The sequence below is a fragment of the Lolium rigidum genome, chromosome 4 (genome assembly GCF_022539505.1).
Source record: "Lolium rigidum isolate FL_2022 chromosome 4, APGP_CSIRO_Lrig_0.1, whole genome shotgun sequence".
Classification (NCBI taxonomy): domain Eukaryota; kingdom Viridiplantae; phylum Streptophyta; class Magnoliopsida; order Poales; family Poaceae; genus Lolium; species Lolium rigidum.
This window is the reverse complement of record NC_061511.1, coordinates 263,339,971-263,363,502: the sequence shown is the minus strand read 5'-3', so window position 1 is coordinate 263,363,502 and position 23,532 is coordinate 263,339,971.

Below are 23,532 nucleotides of genomic sequence, written 5' to 3'. Positions count from 1 at the left end.
CAGAACCAAATGCAAAAACGCTAAGGCAAACTTAAGATAATTAGTTACCGGTATAACTTACCGGCACAAAGTGTTGTACGTCAACCATGAGCAGATTTAAAGTTTTACATCATAAGCCCCGGCATACCGGGGCAGAATTTAACGGAATATTGTCTTAAGTCACACAGGGCCAAACGTCATAGCAGGTTATGCCTCAAAGTAGATAATCGAGCAGACAGGAGCTTCCGGAGGAGCGTCGCCAGCACCGGCATCGTTGAGAGGCTCCTCATCGGCTTCATCCTCCTCTTCATCAAGATAATCTTGAACGCCGTGAGGGGGAGGAATGAAGGTGCGCATTTCGGCGTACTCCGCGATGCGATACGCGCGATCCTGCCGCTTAGCGGCAAGGATCGGGTCCAGATCGGTTTCCGCGCCTTCGCGCACTCCGGTGAGGGCATCCAGATCGAGCTCCGGGTACCAGGAACAGGCGACGCGGAGGACAGAGTCCGCTCCAGCGCGTGCAGCGGAGCATTGCCACTCCCGGATCCTTCTGCAAGCACCCTTTAACCGGTCGCTGATCAGGGAGAAGGTATCCGGCACCACTTCACCAGGCCAAAGAGTCTTGAAAAGTTGGGAGGCTACTTCAGGGATGTCGGAAAGATTCCGATCCACTGAGCGCATGTGGGAGATCCGCGCGCTTAGAGCAACCAAGTGATCGTAGGGATCCCAAGGTGCACCCAAGTTGGCGCCGGCCTGCTTTGCCCGGTGCTCCGCAACCTTCTTCAACGCATGGGCCTGAGAGTCCGGAAAGAGCCCTGCGAGACACAAAACAGCTAAGTATATGATACCGGAACAGGCAAGCTTTTAAGCAGAAACCGGAAAAGAAAGAAAAAGAAACTTACGGAGGGCAAGCGCGTCAGTCCGCGTGACCAGAAGGTCGTACTCCTTCTGTTCCGCTTTCAGCCGCGCAACCTCGCTCTCGGCTGCTTTCTGGGCCTTCCTGGCCTCCTCCGCGGCAGCTTTGTGCGCTTTGGCGGCTTTGCCCTCGGCTGCTTTTATCGCCTTGGCGCCCTCCTCCAGCTCTGCCTGCAACACCGCATTGGCATTGCCGGCATCCTCCAGCGCCTCATTTAGCCTGGCCTCCGCGGCAGCTTCGGCGGCCTTCAGCTCCTCCGCGTGCCGGACTGCGGCCTGCATAGCCTGGTCCTTAAGCTTTCTGGAGATATCCTGTTGGGCGCTCAAGGCCTCCTGGTGATCCCGGATGAGCTGCTCCTTTTCAGCTAAGAGCCGGAACGAGCAGATATTAGCAAAACACAAAGGCAAGGGAGAAGCGAGTCAACCGGATAGAAGTTGTACCTTGGAGCTTGGCAACCTGCTCCTTGAGGGCCTCAATGGAGGCTTCCGGAACAGCTGTTGTGCACAAAACTTGTAAGACACAAAGAAAAGAAAAACGTTCCGGTGAGAAGATGTCGGAGGTGCGAGAACTTACCTAGGCACTTGCTGTGTGCCTCAGCAAGGCTCCAGTGCTCCCATAGAAGCTCCTCAAAGAGGGCTTTCCGGGCGTCGGCCGTGCTCTGTTTAAGGAACTGAGGTTAGTGAAGCACAAAGGTTTTTAACCCGAAGCTCGGGGACTGGTAATGCCGGTTTCATGCATTGCTAAAAAGTTTTGCGCTAAGAGCGGGCTCTCAACCCAAAACTCGGGGACTGGGAGTTTGCGGCATCTTTAAAGAAAGAGTTTTGCGCTAAGAGATAGATGCCGGTTTCGGAAGTTCTTTAAAAAGAAAGTTTTGCGCTCAGAGTTGCACTCTAAGCCCAAAACTCGGGGACTGGGAGGATAGACAAGATTCGGAAAGAGGAAAACCGGCATCAAGAAAATTTACAAGAAAAGTTGATAAAACTTACCACCACGTTGGCGGTGGCGTCGTACCACGCGCTATCGAACTCCTTCACGGCACGCTTGAGGCGCGCGAAGTGTTCTTCAGTTGAGCGGGGCCCGGCAGGATCCGGCGCTGGGAGGCGGTCCTTCCCCAAGCCGCGGGTAGCTACGGAGATATCCGCAGCGTTCCAGCGTTGGGCGTAAGGAAGGAGAGGCCCCAATTCTTGGCCTCCGCGCTGGAGCTCAACGATCCGGCCCAAGAGGCCGGTCGGTTTGTCTTGAACCACCATGGCGGCAGGCCCGGTGTGCAGCACTAAGGGCTGCGAGCCGCTTGAGGCGCTGCCTTCCGTAGCCTTTCCGCGCGACGCCCCCGGCTTCAAATAGTCGGTGATCTTGAGGGACGCTGGCGGCGGTTTGGGCGCGGTCGCGGGAGCTCCTTGGGTCGATGGAGGCGTTGGCGTAGGCCCGGTTGCCTCAGGAGCAGAGGTTTCCGGTGGCGGCGGCGGTGCTGAAGTCTCAGGCGCGGAAGCTTCCGGCCCGGTCCTGGAAGAGGTCTTCTTCTTTTTCTTCTTCTCAGGGACGGGAGGAACAGAAGGTTCCGCCCGCCCGGCAGGTTCTTTCCGGCGCCCATGTTGCCGGCGCCGGTGTCTTGGGTCTCTGGAGGGGAGGCAAAGTCCTCCTCCGCGCGGGGATCTGGCGGTGTAGGGGCCGCGCGCCCCGAACTTGTTGTTCCCCCCAGAGGGGAGGCAGAGGTGTTGCCGGCACCAGATGGTGCCGGACTAGAGTGAGGAGGAGTCGAAGTCCTGGCCGAGCCGGCAGGGCCCTCAGGCCTGGCGCCAAGCTTAAGCGCGGGGCTGAAAGAGAAAAAAGAAGGAAAGATTGAGAAAAAGCAACCGAAAAAGAACTTGGTGGAAATAGAACAAGCACGAGAAGAAGCTTTACCCGGTGGCCGTCGGCATCTGCTTGCGGCGCTTCATGGCAACGACCTTGCCCGCAACGGGCTCGGTCCTGAAGCGTTTGGCGGAAGGACCTTGGCTTGAGCCGGCATCAGAGGCCGGGGTCTCGTTCTTCTTGCCCTGGGCCTTGAGTTCCTGGGCCATGAGTTTGTCCACAAACTCTTTGCCGGCCTCGGCCTGCAGCGGCGTCACGCGCTCGTGGACCTGTGGGTCGAGGTTGGCTGAGGGCGCATCTACAGAAGAACAATAGCAAAAGAATATGAGAGGAATGAAAGAAAAGCTACCTCAAGGATGGTCAGTTCATCGGACGAACCGGAAGGTTCCGGTGGAGTCTTGCCGAGACGCGCGGCTGGAGTCCGGCCCATCTTCAAGTCCTTCCAAAAGATGACGGGGTCAGGGTCGAACTTGTCGAGACCGCGCTTCCGGCAACGGCCGCGCCTGTCGGATTCCGATGCCGGGGAAACGGTCCTTGGCCCGAAAGAACAAAAGAGAGAGAAGGAGGTTAATCGCGATAAAAGATACCGATAAACCGACCCGAGTCGCGTAATTTCTTACTTCTTGGGTCGGAGGGTTAGTAGAGCTAAGAGGCCGGAGGCCCCATTCCCACTCTTCCGGCATGGAGGTCTGGCAGATCTGCCTGGCCTTAAGGACAACGTCCTTCTTGCTGAGAGGAAGCCCGGTGATCTTGGTAGGATCACCAGGGCCATACATCTCGCACATCTTGTGGGAGCGGCGCTGAAGAGGAAGCACCCGGCGCGAAATGAAGGTGCGGACGATGTCGTCGGAGCAGAGGCCGGTGTCCTTCATCTGCTGTTTCATGAAGCGTATGATCCGGTTTGTCTCGTTGTGAGACTCCTTCGGATTATAGCTCCAGTTAGTTTTGGTGGGCGGCGCCGGATCGAAAGGAGGCAGATCTATGAGATCCGCGGCGCCGGTGTTCTTAACATAGAAGAAGGTCCCTTGCCATGACCGGCATGACTCGAGACCGGAAAACTTGAAAAAGGGGCTCCCTTGACGGGAGCCGATGATGCAAGACCCGCATTGTACGGGAGGTTTAGGAGGAGGAATATCTACGCCCTGAACGGAATTAATCCGAAGGGTAAAGAATCGAGCAAACGTCTCGCGAGTGGGACGAGTGCCGATGTAAGCCTCCATGAAGGTGGCATAGCAAGAAAGATAGAAGATGGCATTGCCAGGAAGATGGTGAGGTTGGAGTTTGTAGAAGTCGAGGAAACTCCGGAAAAAAGAAGAGACGGGAAGGCCGAAAACCGCCGAACCGTAGCGGTTCGGCCGTGGGCCGGGACGGTTCGCCTCGCGTGTGGCCACGTGGCGCAAAGATACACGCGCGGAAGAAAAGGAGCCACACGGAGGCACACAGGATCCGGAATAGTGATTGGGATCCGGTGCGGCCCAATTAATGCGCGCGCGGAAGCCGAACGGAAGTGACTGCTGACACTGGCACGACAGTCACAGTGCGCATGTCTCTGTCAGGCGCGGGGCCCGATATATTCTCGACTTCGCCGAGGAGGTGTTTAATGACCAAGATGCCGGACAATAAGCTGCCGGAGAATGCCTTGCGAAGAAAGAAGGCATGAGTCCGGGCTAAGATGCCGGAGCCAAGTTGAACGCCGGATAAATTAAACCGGTATAAAAGAACGTGGGAACCTGGCATGGTCTGTTGGATAGAATCCGTCAGACTATACCAGCTTCGGGGACTAATGTTGGGGGGATGACCCCCGGTATGCAAAAGATATGTCATACCGGATGGTATCACCCTTCGAGATACCGGTTTAATGTCCATGCCGGAATAACAAAATAGAGTTTGGCTAAGTGAAGCTAGTCCGGTATCCCCAAGAGGGGTATACCGGAACCAGGAAGGAAAGACACCGGCGCACCGGAAGGAGGAACATGCCGGCTGACTGGTCAAAGATTCCGTCAGGAGCTAAAGGACAAGGATGAGCTAAGCAAAGTAGCTTTAAACGAAGACTAGAAGACAAGGAGGAGGATGACGGTCAAAGAAGCCGGAGGACGTCATCCTTCATGTTTAAAGAAGACCCCGGCGTCATCCGTGATTAAAGTAGCTTTATAAAGTATCTTTGTAAAGTAGTTTGTCTAGTCAAAGATCCCATTAGGGTTTCTTGTTCTGTAAGCCACCCTCTCCCCTATATAAGGAGAGGGGGCAGCCTCTTTCATACGCGCGATCCACACTAGAGAAAAAAATCTGTAACCTGTCTTGAGATCAATGAACATGGTGATCTAGAGCGAGTTCGTCCTTGTGTCTTTCTTCTTCTACCTCTGGCCTTGGCCAAGTTCTTGAGGAAAGCATCCGGAAGTTCGTCCGTCTAGTCACAAACCCTCCCCCGAATCCTCTAGCGTCCATTCGGCCCCAAGATAAGCCATCCCATGGCATCTGCTCGTTCACCACGACGACAATGCTTGTTACTTTGCTCTTCATGAACTTGTTTATTTACAAGATTCCTATGCATAGGAAGCATGTTAGACTTAAATGTGTTTTGAATTTGCCTCTTGCTGCTCTCTTTTGCTTCAAATACTATTTCTTGCGAGTGCATCATTAAAACTGCTGAGCCCATCTTAATGGCTATAAAGAAAGAACTTCTTGGGAGATAACCCATGTGTTTATTTTACTACAGCAATTTTTGTTTTGTTGAGTTTTGGAAGTTGTTTACTACTGTAGCAACCTCTCCTTATCATGTTTTTGTGCCAAGTAAAGTTTCTATGTCAATGTTGATGTTATATTTGGGATCGCTGCGCAGAAACAGCATTGCTGTCTGTCACGAATCTGGGCACAAGTTTCTGTAGAAAATTCGAAAAAATCTGCAAATTTACGAGCGTGATCCTCAGATATGTATGCAACTTTCATTAGTTTTGAGTTTTTCCGTTTGAGCAAGTCTAGTGCCATTTTAAAATTCGTCTCTTACGGACTGTTCTGTTTTTGACAGATTCTGCCTTTTATTTCGCATTGCCGCTTTTGTTAAGTTGAATGAGTTTCTTTGTTCCATTAACTTTCAGAAGTTATGTGCAATGTCCAGAAGTGTTAAGAATGATTGTGTCACCTCTGAATATGTGAATTATTAATTGTGCACTAACCCTCTAATGAGTTTGCTTGAAGTTTGGTGTGAAGGAAGTTTTCAAGGGTCAAGAGAGGAGTATGATATACTATGATCAAGAGGAGTGAAAGCTCTAAGCTTGGGGATGCCCCCGTGGTTCATCCCTGCATATTTCAAGAAGACTCAAGCATCTAAGCTTGGGGATGCCCAAGGCATCCCCTTCTTCATCGACAAAGTATCGAGTTCCTTCTCTTGAAACTATATTTTTATTCGGTCACATCTTATGTACTTTACTTGGAGCGTACGTGTGTGCTTTTATTTTTGTTTTGTTATCTTAGTTCTCTGAATAAGTTCATCCTTGTGTGGGAGAGAGACACGCTCCGCTGGTTCGTATGAACACATGTGTTCTTAGCTCATAATATTCATGGCGAAGTTTCCTCTTCGTTAAATTGTTATATGGTTGGAATTGGAAAATGCTACATGTAGTAATTCTAAAATGTCTTGGATAATGTGATACTTGGCAATTGTTGTGCTCATGTTTAAGCTCTTGCATCATATGCTTTGCACCCATTAATGAAGAAATACATAGAGCTTGCTAAAATTTGGTTTGCATATTTGGTCTCTCTAAGGTCTAGATAATATCTAGTATTGAGTTTTGAACAACAAGGAAGACGGTGTAGAGTCTTATAATGTTTACAATATGTCTTTTATGTGAGTTTTGCTGCACCGGTTCATCCTTGTGTTTGTTTCAAATAACCTTGCTAGCCTAAGCCTTGTATCGAGAGGGAATACTTCTCATGCATCCAAAATCCTTGAGCCAACCACTATGCCATTTGTGTCCACCATACCTACCTACTACATGGTATTTCTCCGCCATTCCAAAGTAAATTGCTTGAGTGCTACCTTTAAACAATTCAAAAGTTATTACCTCTTATTTGTGTCAATGTTTTATAGCTCATGAGGAAGTATGTGGTGTTTATCTTTCAATCTTGTTGGGCAACTTTCACCAATGGACTAGTGGCTTCATCCGCTTATCCAATAACTTTGCAAAAAGAGCTGGCAATGGGATTCCCAGTCCCAAATTAATTAACAAAAATAGACACTCCTCCATGGTATGTGATTTTTGGACGGCACCCGAAGGATTCGGTTAGCCATGGCTTGAGAAAGCAAAGGTGGGGAGGAGTGTCATCATAATAAAACTAAAATAAAAAGGCACTCCTTCATGGTATGAGATTGTTGGCGAGCACCGAGGATTCGGTTAGCCATGGTTTGTGAAAGAAAGGTTGGAAGGAGTGCCACCCAAAAATAAAATAAAATGGGAGCCGCTCTTTGAAGGTTTGTCTGGCAAGGGGGTTAGAGTACCCACTACCATTCGTTGACAACAACAAAGACCACTCAAAAATTTTATTTTTATGCTCTCTTTATGTTTTCAAAATAAAAGCTCTAGCACAAATATAGCAATCGATGCTTTCCTCTTTGAAGGAACTTGCTTTTACTTTTATGTTGATTCAGTTCACCTATCTCTCTCCACCTCAAGAAGCAAACACTTGTGTGAACTGTGCATTGATTCCTACATACTTGCATATTGCACTTATTATATTACTTTGCATTGACAACTATCCATGAGATATACATGTTACAAGTCAAAAGCAACCGCTGAAACTTAATCTTCCTTTGTGTTGCTTCAATACCTTTACTTTGATTTATTGCTTTATGAGTTAACTCTTATGCAAGACTTATTGATGCTTGTCTTGAAGTACTATTCATGAAAAGTCTTTGTTATATGATTCACTTGTTTACTCATGTCATTACCATTGTTTTGATCGCTGCATTCATTACATATGTTTACAAATAGTATGATCAAGATTATGATGTCATGTCACTTAAGAAATTATCTTTGTTATCGTTTTACCTGCTCGGGACGAGCGAGAACTAAGCTTGGGGATGCTGATACGTCTCCAACGTATCGATAATTTCTTATGTTCCATGCTACTTTATTGATGATACCTACATGTTTTATGCACACTTTATGTCATATTCGTGCATTTTACGGAACTAACCTATTAACAAGATGCCGAAGTGCCAGTTCTCGTTTTCGCTGTTTTTGGTTTCGAAATCCTAGTAACGAAATATTCTCGGAATCGGACGAAATCAACGCCCAGGTTCCTATTTTGCCCGGAAGCATCCAGAACACCCGAGAGTCGCCAGAGGGGGGCCACACAGGCCCCAGATGATAGGCCGGCGCGGCCCAGGCCCTGGCCGCGTCGCCTTATGGTGTCGTCGCCCCTTCGACCCTCCGAGGCTCCCCTTTCGCCTATTTAAAGGTCCTGACCTAAAAACCCCGACGGAGGAAGCCACGGTACGCGAAACCTTCCAGAGCCGCCGCCATCGCGAAGCCAAGATCTGGGGGACAGGAGTCTCTGTTCCGGCACCTCGCCGGACGGGGAAGTGCCCCCGGAAGGCTTCTCCATCGACACCGCTGCCATCTCCACCGCCATCTTCATCACCACTGCTGCTCCCATGAAGAGGGAGTAGTTCTCCATCGAGGCTCGGGGCTGTACCGGTAGCTATGTGGTTCATCTCTCTCCTATGTACTTCAATACAATAATCTCATGAGCTGCCTTACATGATTGAGATTCATATGATGATGCTTGTAATCTAGATGTCATTGTGCTAGTCAAGTGAGTTTTACTTATGTGATCTCCGGAGACTCCTTGTCCCACGTGTGTAAAGGTAACAGTGTGTGCACCGTGTGGGTCTCTTAGGCTATATTTCACAGAATACTTATTCACTGTTATGAATGGCATAGTGAAGTGCTTATTTATATCTCTTTATGATTGCAATGTGTTTTGTATCACAATTTATCTATGTGCTACTCTAGTGATGTTATGAAAGTAGTTTTATTCCTCCTACATGGTGTAATGGTGACAGTGTGTGCACTTGTGTTAGTACTTGGTTTATGCTATGATCATGATCTCTTGTAGATTGCGAAGTTAACTATTGCTATGATAGTATTGATGTGTATTATTCCTCCTACATAAGCATGAAGGTGACAGTGTGCATGCTATGTTAGTACTTGGTTTAGTCGTTTCGATCTTTCATGCACTCTAAGGTTATTTAAATATGAACATTGAATTGTGGAGCTTGTTAACTCCGGCATTGAGGGTTCGTGTAATCCTACGCAATGTGTTCATCATCCAACAAGAGAGTGTAGAGTATGCATTTATCTATTCTGTTATGTGATCAAAGTTGAGAGTGTCCACTAGTGAAAGTCTAATCCCTAGGCCTTGTTCCTAAATATCGCTATCGCTGCTTGTTTCTTGTTTCTATCGCGTTACTACTTCGTTGCGTTACTACTGCTGAGTTACTACTGCTTGTTTACTTCCTACAATATTACTACCATCAACTACACGCCAGCAAGCTATTTTCACGCGCCGTACTACTCGCTCATATTCATTCATACCACTTGTATTTCACTATCTCTTCGCCGAACTAGTGCACCTATTAGGTGTGTTGGGGACACAAGAGACTTCTTGCTTTGTGGTTGCGGGGTTGCATGAGAGGGATATCTTTGACCTCTTCCTCCCCGAGTTCGATAAACCTTGGGTAATCCACTTAAGGGAAACTTGCTTGCTGTTCTACAAACCTCTGCTCTTGGAGGCCCAACACTGTCTACAAGAATAGAAGCACCCGTAGACATCAGGAGTCTCTGTTCCGGCACGCCGCCGGGACGGGGAAGTGCCCCCGGAAGGCTTCTCCATCGACACCACCGCCATCTTCACCGTCATCTCCATCAACGCTGCTGCTCCCATGAAGAGGAGGGAGTAGTTCTCCCCCGAGGCTAAGGGCTGTACCGGTAGCTATGTGGTTAATCTCTCTCTCTGTGTACTCCAATACAATGATCTCATGAGCTGCCTTACATGATTGAGATCTATATGATGAGCTTTGTATCGCTACTAGTCTATGTGCTACTCATGTGATGTTATTAAAGTAGTCTATTCCTCCTGCATGGTGTAATGGTGACAAGTGTGTGCATCGTGTGGTTCTTGTCGTAGATTATGATCATAATCTCTTGTAGGTTATGGAGTTGATTATCGCTATGATAGTATTGATGTGATCTATTCCCCCTTTCATAGTGTAATGGTGACAGTGTGTATGCTATGTTAGTACTCGGTTTATTTTGCAAAGATCTATTATGCTCTAAGGTTACATAAATATGAATGCCGAATGTTGTGGCGCTTGTTAACTCCGGCTTGAGGGAGATCTTGTAGCCCTACACAACGAATGGTGTTTGTCATCCAACAAAAGAGTGTATGTAGCACAAATGAGAGAAGTTATTATTTATTATGCGATCAATGTTGAGAGTGTCCACTAGTGAAAGTATGATCCCTAGGCCTTGTTTCCAATACTGCAAACACCGCTTATTTAATGTTCTGTTGCATGTTTACTCGCTGCCATATTTTATTCAGATTACTATTACCACTCATATACATCCATACTACTTGTATTTCACTATCTCTTCGCCGAACTAGTGCACCTATACATCTCGACAAGTGTATTAGGTGTGTTGGGGACACAAGAGACTTCTTGTATCGTGATTGCAGGGTTGCTTGAGAGGGATATCTTTGACCTCTTCCTCCCTGAGTTCGATAAACCTTGGGTGATCCACTTAAGGGAAAACTTGCTGCTGTTCTACAAACCTCTGCTCTTAGAGACCCAACACTGTCTACAGGAAAAGAAGCGTGAGTAGACATCAACAAACCCTTGCTCATCCTATACCGGCGCCGAAATTTGTCGGCATGTGTTGCGTCATCTGCGAAGTAGTCGTTGTGCAGCATGGTATGCCCCTCCATACTCTATCGCGGCTTCGACTTCTTTTTACCCTACCTTGATCCTCCGCGGCGCGGCCTCTTCCGCTTCTCCGCCTTGGCGTCAAGCATGTCCTGGAGGGACGCGATGATCAACAAATGCTCCCGGATGTCGTCGTCGTAGGCTTGCTCATCCTCCAGCAGTCGGACAAGCATCTCGTTGTCGCTATTAATGGTTAAAATTCAGCCGCGGCAGACGAGGCAACGAACAACGGCCTATCACGCCTACCTGACAAGGCGTCGAACACCTTATGTGCGCGGAGGTGGGGAGGGTTTGACGCCGCGTTCTGGGACGCGCTGGCGAAGCGGCGGCGGCGAAAAGGCCGGCGAGAGAACCAGCCGCGACGACGGTGCCCGACTCAGAAGAGATCTGCTGTCGAAACGGCATGAAAATCGAGTGGCGGCGGAGGGGTGGGAGGCGCGGGAGGGAACGCGTGACGAGAAATAAAAGGCGCGAACCAACGGTTATGGAAATAGTCGCCGACAGGTAGGAGCCTGCTATGATTTTCCTTGTGTCCGGCGTGCCTGGAGCGTCCCCTGTGTAGCGGGGACGGGCTCAGGCCGCCGCATACCGTATTGGGTCGCGCCGGACGGGAGGCTTTGGGGCGCGCGGCTGTGAACGAATTTTTGTCCGACGCACCCTTGGAGGTTGTTTTGAGAAACGTGGCTGGAGATGCTCTCAATACTTTTTTAAACAGTAGGCCGTAGCCCTGCCTTAAATTAATAAGGCCGTTTCCGGCAGATACATAGTGCATTACACAGCTTACACAGCTTACAAGCCTCAAAGAAACAAGCACACGAAAGATAAGAAAGAAGCTTTACTTGAAACACCGAGACCATCGTCTTCCGGAATGACGATACAGGGGAGGACGGACCATAGGAGGCGCCATCAACGGAAGAAATCCTCACATCGCTTCGCGATGAACATACTCCACCCGCTCACGGTCTCTGACTCCAAAGAGGGATCCCATCCCTCTCGCTCAGGATCGCAGAGCGCCGCACCGTCGAGAATCAGAGAGGTTCCCCCAAGAACACTCCAGAGCAGCGTTGAGGTCCATTGAAGAGATCGAGATCAGCTGCTGCATCAGACAACACACCACAAGCACCTCCAACCCACAGCACCGCCACCAGGAACACGCAAGCCGACGAACGAAGACGCAACAGGAAGAACGGCAAACAGGAAGCAGCAACCACCACAGGACTGGAGATTGACAAGCAACCTCCCGCCTGACAAATCACCGCAGATGAAGCAACGCCAAGAACAAACACCGACGAACAGGAACTCGCCAACCATCCCAGCAGCCCCGGACGGTGCCTTCAAGAAGGGGAACGACGCCATGGCGCCGCCACCGCCCACGCAGGGGTTAGGGTTTTCACCCAAGGCAGGGGTTGGGTGGGGGAAGACGGGGACCTCAACGAAGCCTCAAAGGAGGGAACCGACGCCAATGGCGTCGACAACGCCGTGGCCACCGCCAGCCAGGGGTTTCCCCCGGTCCCAATCACCCCACCACCATCCACCCGGCCAAATCGCAGATCCGGTCGGGGAACGAAAGCTTCATAGGTCGGGGTCGGAGATCTCCCAGATCTGACGCCAAAGGCCGACGGAAAGGCCCGCACGCCGCGCCATCCGCTCGCTGCAACCCCGCCGCCCGCACGACCGAGGACGCAGGCCAGCACTCACGGCGGCCGCCCGTCGCAAAGCCGACGTCGTCGCCACCACCCGGAGCCGCCGCTTCGGCGTCCAAAAGCCCCCACCTTGGGCACCACCTGCAGCATCTCCGCGCCGCCAGAGGCCGCATCCAAACCTTCTTCCGGGGGCCACCCGCCTCCACGAGGGGAAGGGTCGGCCGCTGGGTTCCGGCCTGGGGAGAGACGCAGAGGAGGACGAAGAGCCGCCGAGCAGCATCCTCAGACATGGCGAGCTCGATGCGACCGCCTCCCTCCCTGCGACCGCGCTGAGCTGCCAAGGGCCGAGGCCAGGAGCCTAGGGTCAAATCCCCGCCGCCCCCTTCACCGACGCCGCGGCCTTCGGCCAGCAGCGCCTCCGGGGGAGACGAGGAAGGGGGTGGGAGGAGGGGGGCCTGGGCGGCGGCGGGCTAGGGTTTGCCCCCTCGGTCGCCTGGAGGAGACGACCCGAGGGGAGCGAACGGGCATGCTCTCAATACTGAGTGGACTGCCGGACATTGGTCACTCCCTGTCATTTGGTGCAAGCATAAGTGGACCAGAAGGTCATTATTACACTCCCTCTTGATGTAAGGTCTAAGGTGTACTTTTTTTTTTGGAAAATTCAAACGTGACTATCTTTGAAAAGTTTTTAGAATACCAAATCAGTATCGTTAGATTTATCAGGGAGGTAGTTTCATATTTTGTTTATTTATTACCTCAAACGTTAGATTTTTTCTCAAAACTTGTAAAATATAGTTGAGTTTAACTTTTCAAAAAATTAATGATGCACCCTATAAGAAGGAATGGAGAGAATAGAAAAGAATGCCGATCGAGAAATAGCTAGTCATTCCTTATAATATGACTAGGTACATGATAATAGTTGCGCCACCTTGACAATTAAACAAGCTTATTAGTCGAAAGTAATAGTAGTAATTTCAATTTTCTTTGCATAGTTCAAAAGTTTGGGTGTGACACCACTTTATGTTTGTTTCTTGTTTTCTATATTCATTATGAGGATATGCATAATCGTTCCCATTTCTGCTGAAAAACTTACAGAAAGGTTACAACGTTGATGTTTCTTTGGTTTTCACCCGTACTACTCCCTTCATACACGAATAGGCGTACTTCTAGCTTGGATCCTAAGTCAAAGATTTTTGAATTTGACCAACTTAACATATATGATGTCAAATTTATAAAGTACGAAACTATATTTCAAGACAGATATAATAATATCAATTTTTTTCGTAAATGTTGTTACTTTTCCTATAGATTGGTCAAACTTCAACAAATTTGAACTTAGAAGAAAAATAGAGGTACACCTATTCCCCAACGAGGGAGTAGTCTTCTAGCTATTTCTCTCACTTGAAGCATGAGTTGTGAAGGGCTTCTTGTGGGTTTATCCAGGAAACCATATTCAAGGCTTCAAGCTGGCCCTGAAAAGCCTCGAATTGGAGTGTGTCGATTTGGCACCTGAGCTCCATGGAGCTAGCTTTCTACAAAATTCGAAAATGCTATTTTAGAGTTTCAAAAAAGCCAAAAACAATTATGTGTATATACATATAGATGTGGCATTCATCTCCGTAATTTTTTTACAAAATGTATTGTATATTTTAGGCTGTGAAAAAAAGAGACAAAATCATGGTTCCAAAATGGATAATAAACTTGATTTTAAACCCTAGATTAATCTTATTTTATGTACTCACATCTGAGCATATCTATCTACAGCCAAAGCTTTGCACGCACATATTGTACATATGTACTTCCTCTTTTTAGAAATACATGATGTTTTAGACATTTTAAAGTGAACTAGAAACATAATGAGTGAATCCACGCAACTGAAAGTAGACTAGATACATATCAAAATAGATAAATCTACTAAAAACTAAAAATCTTATATTAGTGAATGGATGGAGTAAGTACTTGTGCATATTTCTATTTAGTTTATTTGAGCTTTCAAAATAAGATTGTTGATTTTTTTAATAAAGAAACTATTTTTGGCTCGATGAGACCCTTCTTTGTGCCAGCAACTATCAGAACCACATGGACCGGATCCATGCGCGCCAAACCCCATGATCCCACCACGTCTTCCTTCATCCTCTATTTCTCTTGTCCTCTTCTCCGTGAGACCCGAAGAACACTCGATGGGACCTTTCCTCTTGGCAAAACATGTCAAATGAGCGGACCAAGTCATGGGGAAGAAAATTTCCTTCATAAAGCATGGGTATACTTGGGACTCTTGATCAAAGTACATTCTAATTAATTGTATGACATCCATTATGACCAAGGGAATATTAGCATCAGTGTGGTCGATGTCATCGCATCGAGTAACATGTCAAGGCGTCGAACAGCATGCTCTCCCGTGCGGCATTGCAAGATTTGGAAAAAAAAAGTCGCACACCGCCCTTATAACCTCGTGTCTCGTGAGTTGCTTTGGCCATAATTTTTCCGTCTCTTCGTGTGACCACCACGGGAACCAGCGGAGTTAGGGCATTCCAGCGTCGCGATGCAAACGGACGCTGAGCGACCGTTTTCGTCCGCCGTGACCGGAAATGCGTCTGCCACCACCTTCAGCGGGGCGACGCAAAGTGATCGGACTGTCCGCAGAGACGCAAACCTGGCCCAAATATGCGCATCGGATGCGTCTCTGCGGACACTGCGCGGACGCCGAAAGTGTCCGCTCGCATCTGGCGGACGTTTCGTCGGGCCCGCCTGGCAGCGACCCTGCGTCAATGCGTCTTCTCAAACGCGCCAGCGACTGACGCCGCTGCGTCGCTTCGGCAGTCTGCGCCACGTTAATGGCGATGCCTCGGCTGCCGAGCGGCCGCAGCCCACCTCCGCCAACCACGTTAATGGCATCGCCACACGTCCCGTGGCCACCGCATGCCTCCGGCCTATATAAAGGGGGCGCACGTTCTTCTTCCTCATCCAAAGAAACCCTAGCCGCCACAAAGCTCCACCGTAGCGCCGCCTAGGTGTTCCTGCGACGAAGCCAGGCCCGCGAGGAAGTCCATGGCGGGTCCTGGTGGCCGGCGAGGCGGTCGAGGCCGCGGCCCTGGGCGCCCTCAGGGACGGGGCAGGGGCCACCGTGGTGGAGCAGCTACGACCCCACGCTCGCCGTCGCCTGCGCCCTCTTCATCTTCGCAGGAGGACCGCTGCTTCGAGTTCCTCCTCCGCATCGACGACGACTCGCTCGGCATCAAGCGGCTCCCGGACAAGTTCGCCGAGTTCATCGATGGCGTCGAGCCGGCGCATTTGCAGCTACGGGAGGCCAGCTGCAACTTCTGCCGCTGGACCGTGGAGGTCCTTTTCGACGGGCAGGGCAAGATGTACCTGCACACCGGGTGGGGCAAGTTTGCCCGTGACCTCGCTCTCGAGCCCGGCTGCTAGCTCACCTTCCTCTATGAGGGAGACGGTGAGATGGTCGTCAAGGTGTTCGATGACATGGCCTGCTGCAGGTACTACCACACCGGCGAATCCGCCTCGGACACCGATAGTTAGAACGTAGAGTGTTCTTTCTTTGCAGCGAATCTGGCTACGGGCCAAACGAAGCCAGTAGTGGAAGGTTTCTGTGTGTTCTTCCTCGGTAGAACCAACAAGGGCACCGTCATGCCTCCCGCTGGATTTTCTAGTTTGGGTGACTGGGTGTGCCCTCGAATGTTCTTTCTTGGCAGCGAACATACGAAAATCAACACAACTGGTTTTTATTTTTAAAATATTTATATTTGTGTCAACCATGGTTCAAACTATGTATTAGTTTGTGTAAACCATGTTCCAAACTATGTATTAGTTTGTGTAAACCATGTTCCAAACCATGTATTAGTTTGTGTAAACTAATCTTCCAATTTGTAATATTTGGAACTATGTTCAAATGGAAAAGAGAAAAAAAGAAAGAAAAAAAATGCGTCGGGCCGCTGGAGTCAACCCCAGACGCAAACGGACACACAGACAAAAACGATCATTTGAGCGTCCGCTACACGATGCAAACAGACGCGCGCGAACAATAAAATGTTGTCGCGCCGTTAACAAAGGGTTGAGGAGTGCCGCCGCGCGAGCATGCAGCAGCAGAGGAGGCTGCCATCGCCAAGCACGCATATATCGATGGTTGTTGCCGCGCGAGCAAGCAACATCAGGGGAGGCTGTGTTAGGCCATGCACTATGTGGAACCGAATCAATAGAAAAAGTGTCAGATATTGAAGTCGTCTCCGTTCAGCTGCTATGTGGAATCGGTTTTGTTTGGGCCCTACCTGACAACATGCATTCACCTTTTTCTCCATGCAAAGTAACATCCCTTTCCTCTCTCCTCTATGACATGTGGGGCAGTTATTGCAAATCCTGACACAACATCTACTTGAACCGAACCAACATGTTGGTTCGCTTCTTTTTTCTGACACAATGAATCGATTCCCTGTTGTGTATAGAACCGAATCATAGAGCCCATTGAACCGCTTTTGGCACACATAGTACATGGTCTTACCACCGAGCAAACGTCAGGGGTGGCCATCGATGAGCATGCAACTGGGAGGCTGCCTCCCAGTGGCGGAGGACGAAAAAAAATTGAGGTCGGGCGAAATTTTAAACTAAACAAAATGATGTAAAAGAATAAACTGTGTCAACACATTAATAGTTTATATGATGGTAGTACTATGGTAATAGCAACATATTCAAATATAAGTAGAACCTACAAACATATCGATAATGAAACTTTAATGCCGTCTAAACGTTCCAGGCAATGGCAAAGCTCTACCTCCATTTTGATATTTTTTTTTAATTTCACCAAGATCGGGACTTTTCAATATCCCTCGCTCTATGTAGCACACCATCAAATCATTAATCCAACCATAGCCGGTAGGATCAGGTTTTATATACTCTATGAAATCAGTTATACGTCTAGTATCTATTCAAATCTGCAATTGACATGAAACACATTAGTAGTTTGTCTATGTTACTGATCTCACAATTCACAAATTTAAAGTTTTAAACTTTAGCCAATTGACAAAATCTTTTACAATTGTGCCTTCCCCTTAGCTGCAGCGTTCTTTCCCTTCCTGTCCATCTTAATTCGTCTCAAATCTCGAGTACAAAATCAAAAAAAACTTCGCAGTCTCCATAAAACCTGTTTAGAGAGATCTCGTCGGGAGAAGCAACCAGGGGCGTCGGGCAGTCGGCGGCGCAGCGAAACAACGAGTCCTGTCTGGCGTGACTCGCGTCGAAGACAAACAGACGAAAACTACTCACTGTCTCTTTCTCAGGATTGGAGCGAGCGCGGACGTATCACACCAGGACTCCATACGCGCGGGCGTGGCCCAACTAGCAGTTCGATTGCTTATCTCCTCCTACCGGGCCAGCTCCTCTTTTTCTTTTGTTTTCTCTCAAAAACTGTACAAAACTGATGGTATATTCATATATGCATATATAAACTCGATTTTTTGCCAAAAATTAAGGTAGGGCAAGTGCCATACCTTGCCCAAAGGGGAGCTCCGCCCCTGCTGCCTCCAACGTGCTCGTGTGGAGGCATGCGCATGAGGACGTGGCGTTCGTCGGCTACGCATAGAGCTCGTCGCCGGCGGAGTGATAGAATACTAGTCTGTTTACACAGTGCCACCTCATCAAATACTAACTACGATATCTCTACCATTATCCACCCAAGAGTCTTCCATAACGCCTAAATTGCACTTTCAGGAATACGCCCATGCATTTTATCTTCTGCTTTCACTCAACTACACGGCGACACCTCCTGCATATCATATACTAGTAGGAGTACTCATAGCCAAACCACATCACACACACATGAACAGAATGATCATCTCTTTACATAGTATCAGTGATGGCGCTAGTACAGAATTTTGGCGGGGGCAAAAGAGAGAGTATGTAAAGTTTGGGGGCAAATGACTCTATTTTCTTCTCATCTAGGTCCCTAAAAAAGATTTCTTCAGAAAAAATGCGAAGTCTGGGGGGGGGGGGGTGCGGTGGCCCCTTCTGACTTGCACATAGCTCCACCAGTGCATAGTCCCGGCCTATTCTTCTTACTCGTCAGCTGATCGGGTCACCTCGTGTCCTTGTTTGTAGCCTCAATTCGCTCCGGCGGCGGCGGAGGAACTCACGTAGCCCCAGGGTGCCACCGATCAAGATTGAGTAGGGCAACGATGGCGGCCACGAGGTCTTACCACCATGCCACGCCCTGCCCCAAATCCTGGGGCGCGTACGTTGGCGCCAGAGGGATATTCACCTAGAGCACACCCTCATCCCCGAGCGCGTCGGAGGTGCTAGGGAGGATGCGGATGCCGGAGGAGGTAGGGACGAAAGGTGCGGTGGTGCTGATGATGCGCTCCGTGGTCGCCAGAGTGGAGGTGCTGAGGAGGATGCGGATGCCGGTGGAGGTAGGGACGGAAGGTGCGGTGGTGGCCAGGGCGAGGAGGAGGAGGAGGAGGAGGAGGAGGAGGAGGAGGAGGAGGAGGAGGAGGAGGAGGAGGAGGAGATAGAGGTTGGGCTCCATTGGCGGATGGTGGCGAGGGCGTCGGAGGAGGAGTTGGTAGATGCATAGTGAGAAGGAGGAGGAGGAGGAAAATTTATAGCTGGAGCCAGGAGGCACTACGGAGCAAGGAGATGTTACCGAGACGGACCCACACTCTCACCTTTTGACAGATTCTTCTCTCTCCCTCCACACTTCATATAAATATTGAAATCTTCATTGCTTTAAACCAGAAGTTCAATTTTAAAATCGTTTTAATATTTGGGTTTCTAACAAAGGGATCTTCAAAATAAGACTACCATTGAATATGTTATGATAATATTTCTAAAATCGAATTTTTGAAACGTAATAATATTTCAAAAAACTTAATGATACATGAAGATCTTTTTGTAAAATATTTTGTTTCATTCTGTTTTAGAATTTGTTCATTGTAGCTACAAAATAATTTGTAATTTATCTTAGAGTTCAAATCACATATTATATTGATGAAAAACAAGATAGAAAATATCAAATGTGTTTCACTATGAATCATTACGTTTTTTTTTTGTAAACCATGGCGTTTCATTGTGTTTCTAAATTAATAAACTGAATTTTGTTAATTTTAGACTTGTTTAAGACATATCATCGAAAATAAAAAAATATGTCAAACAAAATTTTATTTTGATATTTATTCCACCGCGTACGACCCTTTTAAATTCGAGATTGAAACTAAAATGTGTGTACTAATAGATGAGAGAGCGCTAGTGGTGGGGTAGCCAATGTACTACATGCATGTAAAAGATCCCCTAAAAAATTGATCGTGAAGCAAGAGTTGAGAATGAAGGGTGCACTCATGCATAAGATGTTGCATGCATGGGACTCGCATTCAGAATTGGCATTTATCCACAGTTGATGTTTTAGAGTTGTACTGACAAAAGTGTTGTCTTTAAATCAATCATAAGCGTGCAACAGTGAAAAATCTGCCATAGTTGACGATTTAAAGTGAATTAGATACATATCATAATGAGTGAATCTGCCCACTAAAAATAGATTAGATATATATTAAAATAGATAAATCTTCTAAAAGCTAAAAATCTTATACTTGTTAGTGTTATAAACGAGATGCACAATAAACGAAGAACGAAAAGTAAAACACTGCAGGGGACACGAGATTTTAACGTGGAAAACCCTTGCAACACACAAGGGAAAAACCACGGGCGCCAGCCGACAAAAATTCACTATTTCGGTGGTGTTTACAAACGCCGTGGGTGTACAATGATGCGATGAACCCTAGCGGCGGCTTACAGGGAAAAATATATAGACGGTGGCAACGATCCGTACCGCGGGGGGCTTCGCCCCCCGCACCCCAGTGCACCTGCTCGGGCCTCGGTGTGGGCTAACTTCAGACTCGCTTCTCTCGGCCCAAGCCTACCGGCGACGGGCCTCGCTCCGCTCGTCAGAAGTTAGCCTCTTCTTGGAATTTGGATCACAATATAACAAACTCCACCTTGAGACAAATTCCTTGTAGCATGAACTTCAACAATCACCTGAATCAACAAAGGAAACACTTGCTGGCGCCAATAGCCACTTGGGCTAGACAGTTATACCAACCAAGCTTGAACAAAGCTCAAACTTGGACACAGGGACAGGCTTAGTCATCATATCAGCAGGATTATCATGAGTACTAATCTTGCATACCTTCACTTTACCTTTTGCAACCACATCTCTAATTGCGTGGTACTTAATATCAATGTGCTTTGTCCTCTCATGGAACATCTGATCTTTAGTAAGATAAATAGCACTTTGACATGCCTTCGAACAACTTAATGCAAGAATTATCTCCACAAAGCTCGGCATATAAACCTTTCGACCAAACGGCCTCTTTACTGCCTCGGCAATAGCCATGTACTCAGCCTCGGTAGTAGATTGTGCAACAACATCCTGCAAAGTAGCCTTCCAGTCTAACGACACATCCACCAACGATAAACACATAACCTGTGAGGGACCTTCTCTTATCCAAATCGCCGGCATAATCTGAATCCACATATCCGGCGAGCCCCTCACCAATCCTGCCAAACCTCAAGCAAGCTTTTGATGTGCCGCGAAGGTACACTGAAAATCCATCGAACAGCTTTCCAATGTTCTTTACCGGGATTAGCCATGTATCGACCGACCAAACTCATAGCATATGACAGATCGGGACGTGAACAAACCATGGCATACATCAAGGAACCAACGGCACTAGAATAGGGAACTCGAGACATGTACTCAATATCATCTTCGAGCTAGGACATTGCAAAGGCGACAACTTGAAATGAGAAGCAATAGGAGTAGTAGTCGACTTTGCATCATGCATATTAAAACGATGAAGAACTTTCTCAATGTACTTTTCCTGACTAAGAAACAACAAACTAGACTTTCTGTCCCTTTTAATTTCCATGCCTAGTATTTTCTTAGCAGGGCCAAGATCCTTCATCTCAAACTCACTACTTAATTGATTCTTTAAAATAGTGATCTCTTTCATGCTCTTGGCAGCAATCAACATATCATCAACATATAGCGAGCAAATAAATAGGTGATCCATTAACAAACTTGATGTACACACAACTATCATCCTGAGATCTCTCAAAACCATGTGTAAGCATAAATGAATCAAACCTTTTATACCATCTGTCGTGGCGGCTATTTCAGACCATAAAGGGACCTCTTTAACTTGCAAACAAGATCCTCCTTACCAGGCACAACATAACCTTCAGGTTGGTCCATATATATCTCCTCCTCCAACTCACCATGCAGAAAAGCAGTCTTTACATCTAGCTGCTCAAGCTCAAGATTATGCATAGCAACAATACCAAAGAAAGCACGAATAGAACTATGCTTCACAACCGGGGAGAAAACATCATTATAATCAACACCTGGAATTTGACTGAAACCTTTTGCTACTAACCTTGCCTTAAACCGTGGAGGCTCATTAGGAGACAAACCTTCCTTTCTTTTAAATATCCACTTGCGGCGGACAGCCTTCTTTTGTTTAGGCAAGTGCACAACATCCCATGTGCCATTCTTCTCAAGCGATTGCATCTCTTCTTGCATCGCACCTACCCACTTCTCTTTATCAACCGAAGCAATGGCTTCGGTATATGTAGCTGGTTCAATATCATGCTCCACATGTTCAGCACAACTCAAAGCATAATTGACAATATCACATTCTTGAATTAATCGGGTAGGAGGTGCAATATTTCTCCTAGGGCGGTCAGCGGCAATAGACCGTCCTTGTCGCTGAACAAAAGGTGGTGAAGGTGGAACATCATTATCATCACTTGTTGGTTTCGGGAACCACATTTTCATTCTCCTTTGCGTGCTCCACCCGCACGCCAATTCTGTGCTTGCTCATCATCGAAACATCGGGAGAATCAATAGCATCGAAATATCGGTAGACGGACTATCATAAAACATAACCGCCTCATTAAAAACGACATGCCTGCTCAACACAATTTTCTTAGTTTCGGGATTCCATAATCTATATGCCTTAACTCCTGAACCATAACCAAGGAAGATGCACTTAACAGCCCTTGGCTCCAACTTTCCATTATCAACATGAGCGTAAGCGGTGCAACCAAAAACTCTCAAATCTGAATAATCAGCAGGCGAACCAGACCATACCTCAATTGGAGTTTTCTTATCAAGTGGAATAGAAGGTGACCTATTGATGAGAAAACATGCGGTGGAGGCTGCTTCAGCCCAAAAACCTCTATGCATCTTTGCATTAGACAACATGCAGCGAGCCCTCGAAATAATGGTCCTGTTCATGCGTTCGGCCACGCCATTACGTTGAGGGGTGTACGGAATGGTATGATGTCTTACCATCCCATCATTGCTGCAAAACTCATCAAACTCATTTGAACAAAATTCCATACCATTGTCAGTACGAAGTATCTTAACCTTCTTTTCAGTTTGAGTTTCTACCATAACTTTCCACTTCTTAAAAGCATTAAAAACATCAGATTTATATTTCAGGAAATATGGCCACACTTTCCTTGAGTAATCATCAATAATAGTAAGCATGTAATTAGCACCACCATTAGAAGTTCTACGGGACGGACCCCAAACATCAGCATGTACATAATCTAAAATGCCTTTGGTGGTATGAACGGAAGCATTAAATTTTACTCTTTTATGCTTACCAAAGATGCGGTGCTCATGAGAACTCAAGCTTACCAAAATCGCAGCCATCAATTAGCTCTCTCTTTGTCAATTACTGCCATGCCAAGCTCACTCATATGTCCAAGACGCTTATGCCAAAGGTTAGTCTTACTAGATTCATCGGAACTAACGACGGCGGCAATACCAGGCAAAGTGCTACCTCTAAGGACATATAACTTCGCAGAATTCATATCACCAATCATATTAATGAGAGAACCTGATGATACCTTCAAAAGTTTGTTCCCACCTTTGTACTTGTACCCGTCACAATCAAGGGTACTCAAGGAGATCAAATTCCTCGCCATGGAGGGTATGTGTTTCACTCCTGTCAACGTGCGTGTCATCCCATCATGGGTCTTGATACGAGCAGAACCAATGCCAACAATGCTGCACCTGGTTGTCATTCCCCACACGCACAAAATCTCCACTCTGCACGGACTCATAAGAACTGAACCAATCTTTGTTACGG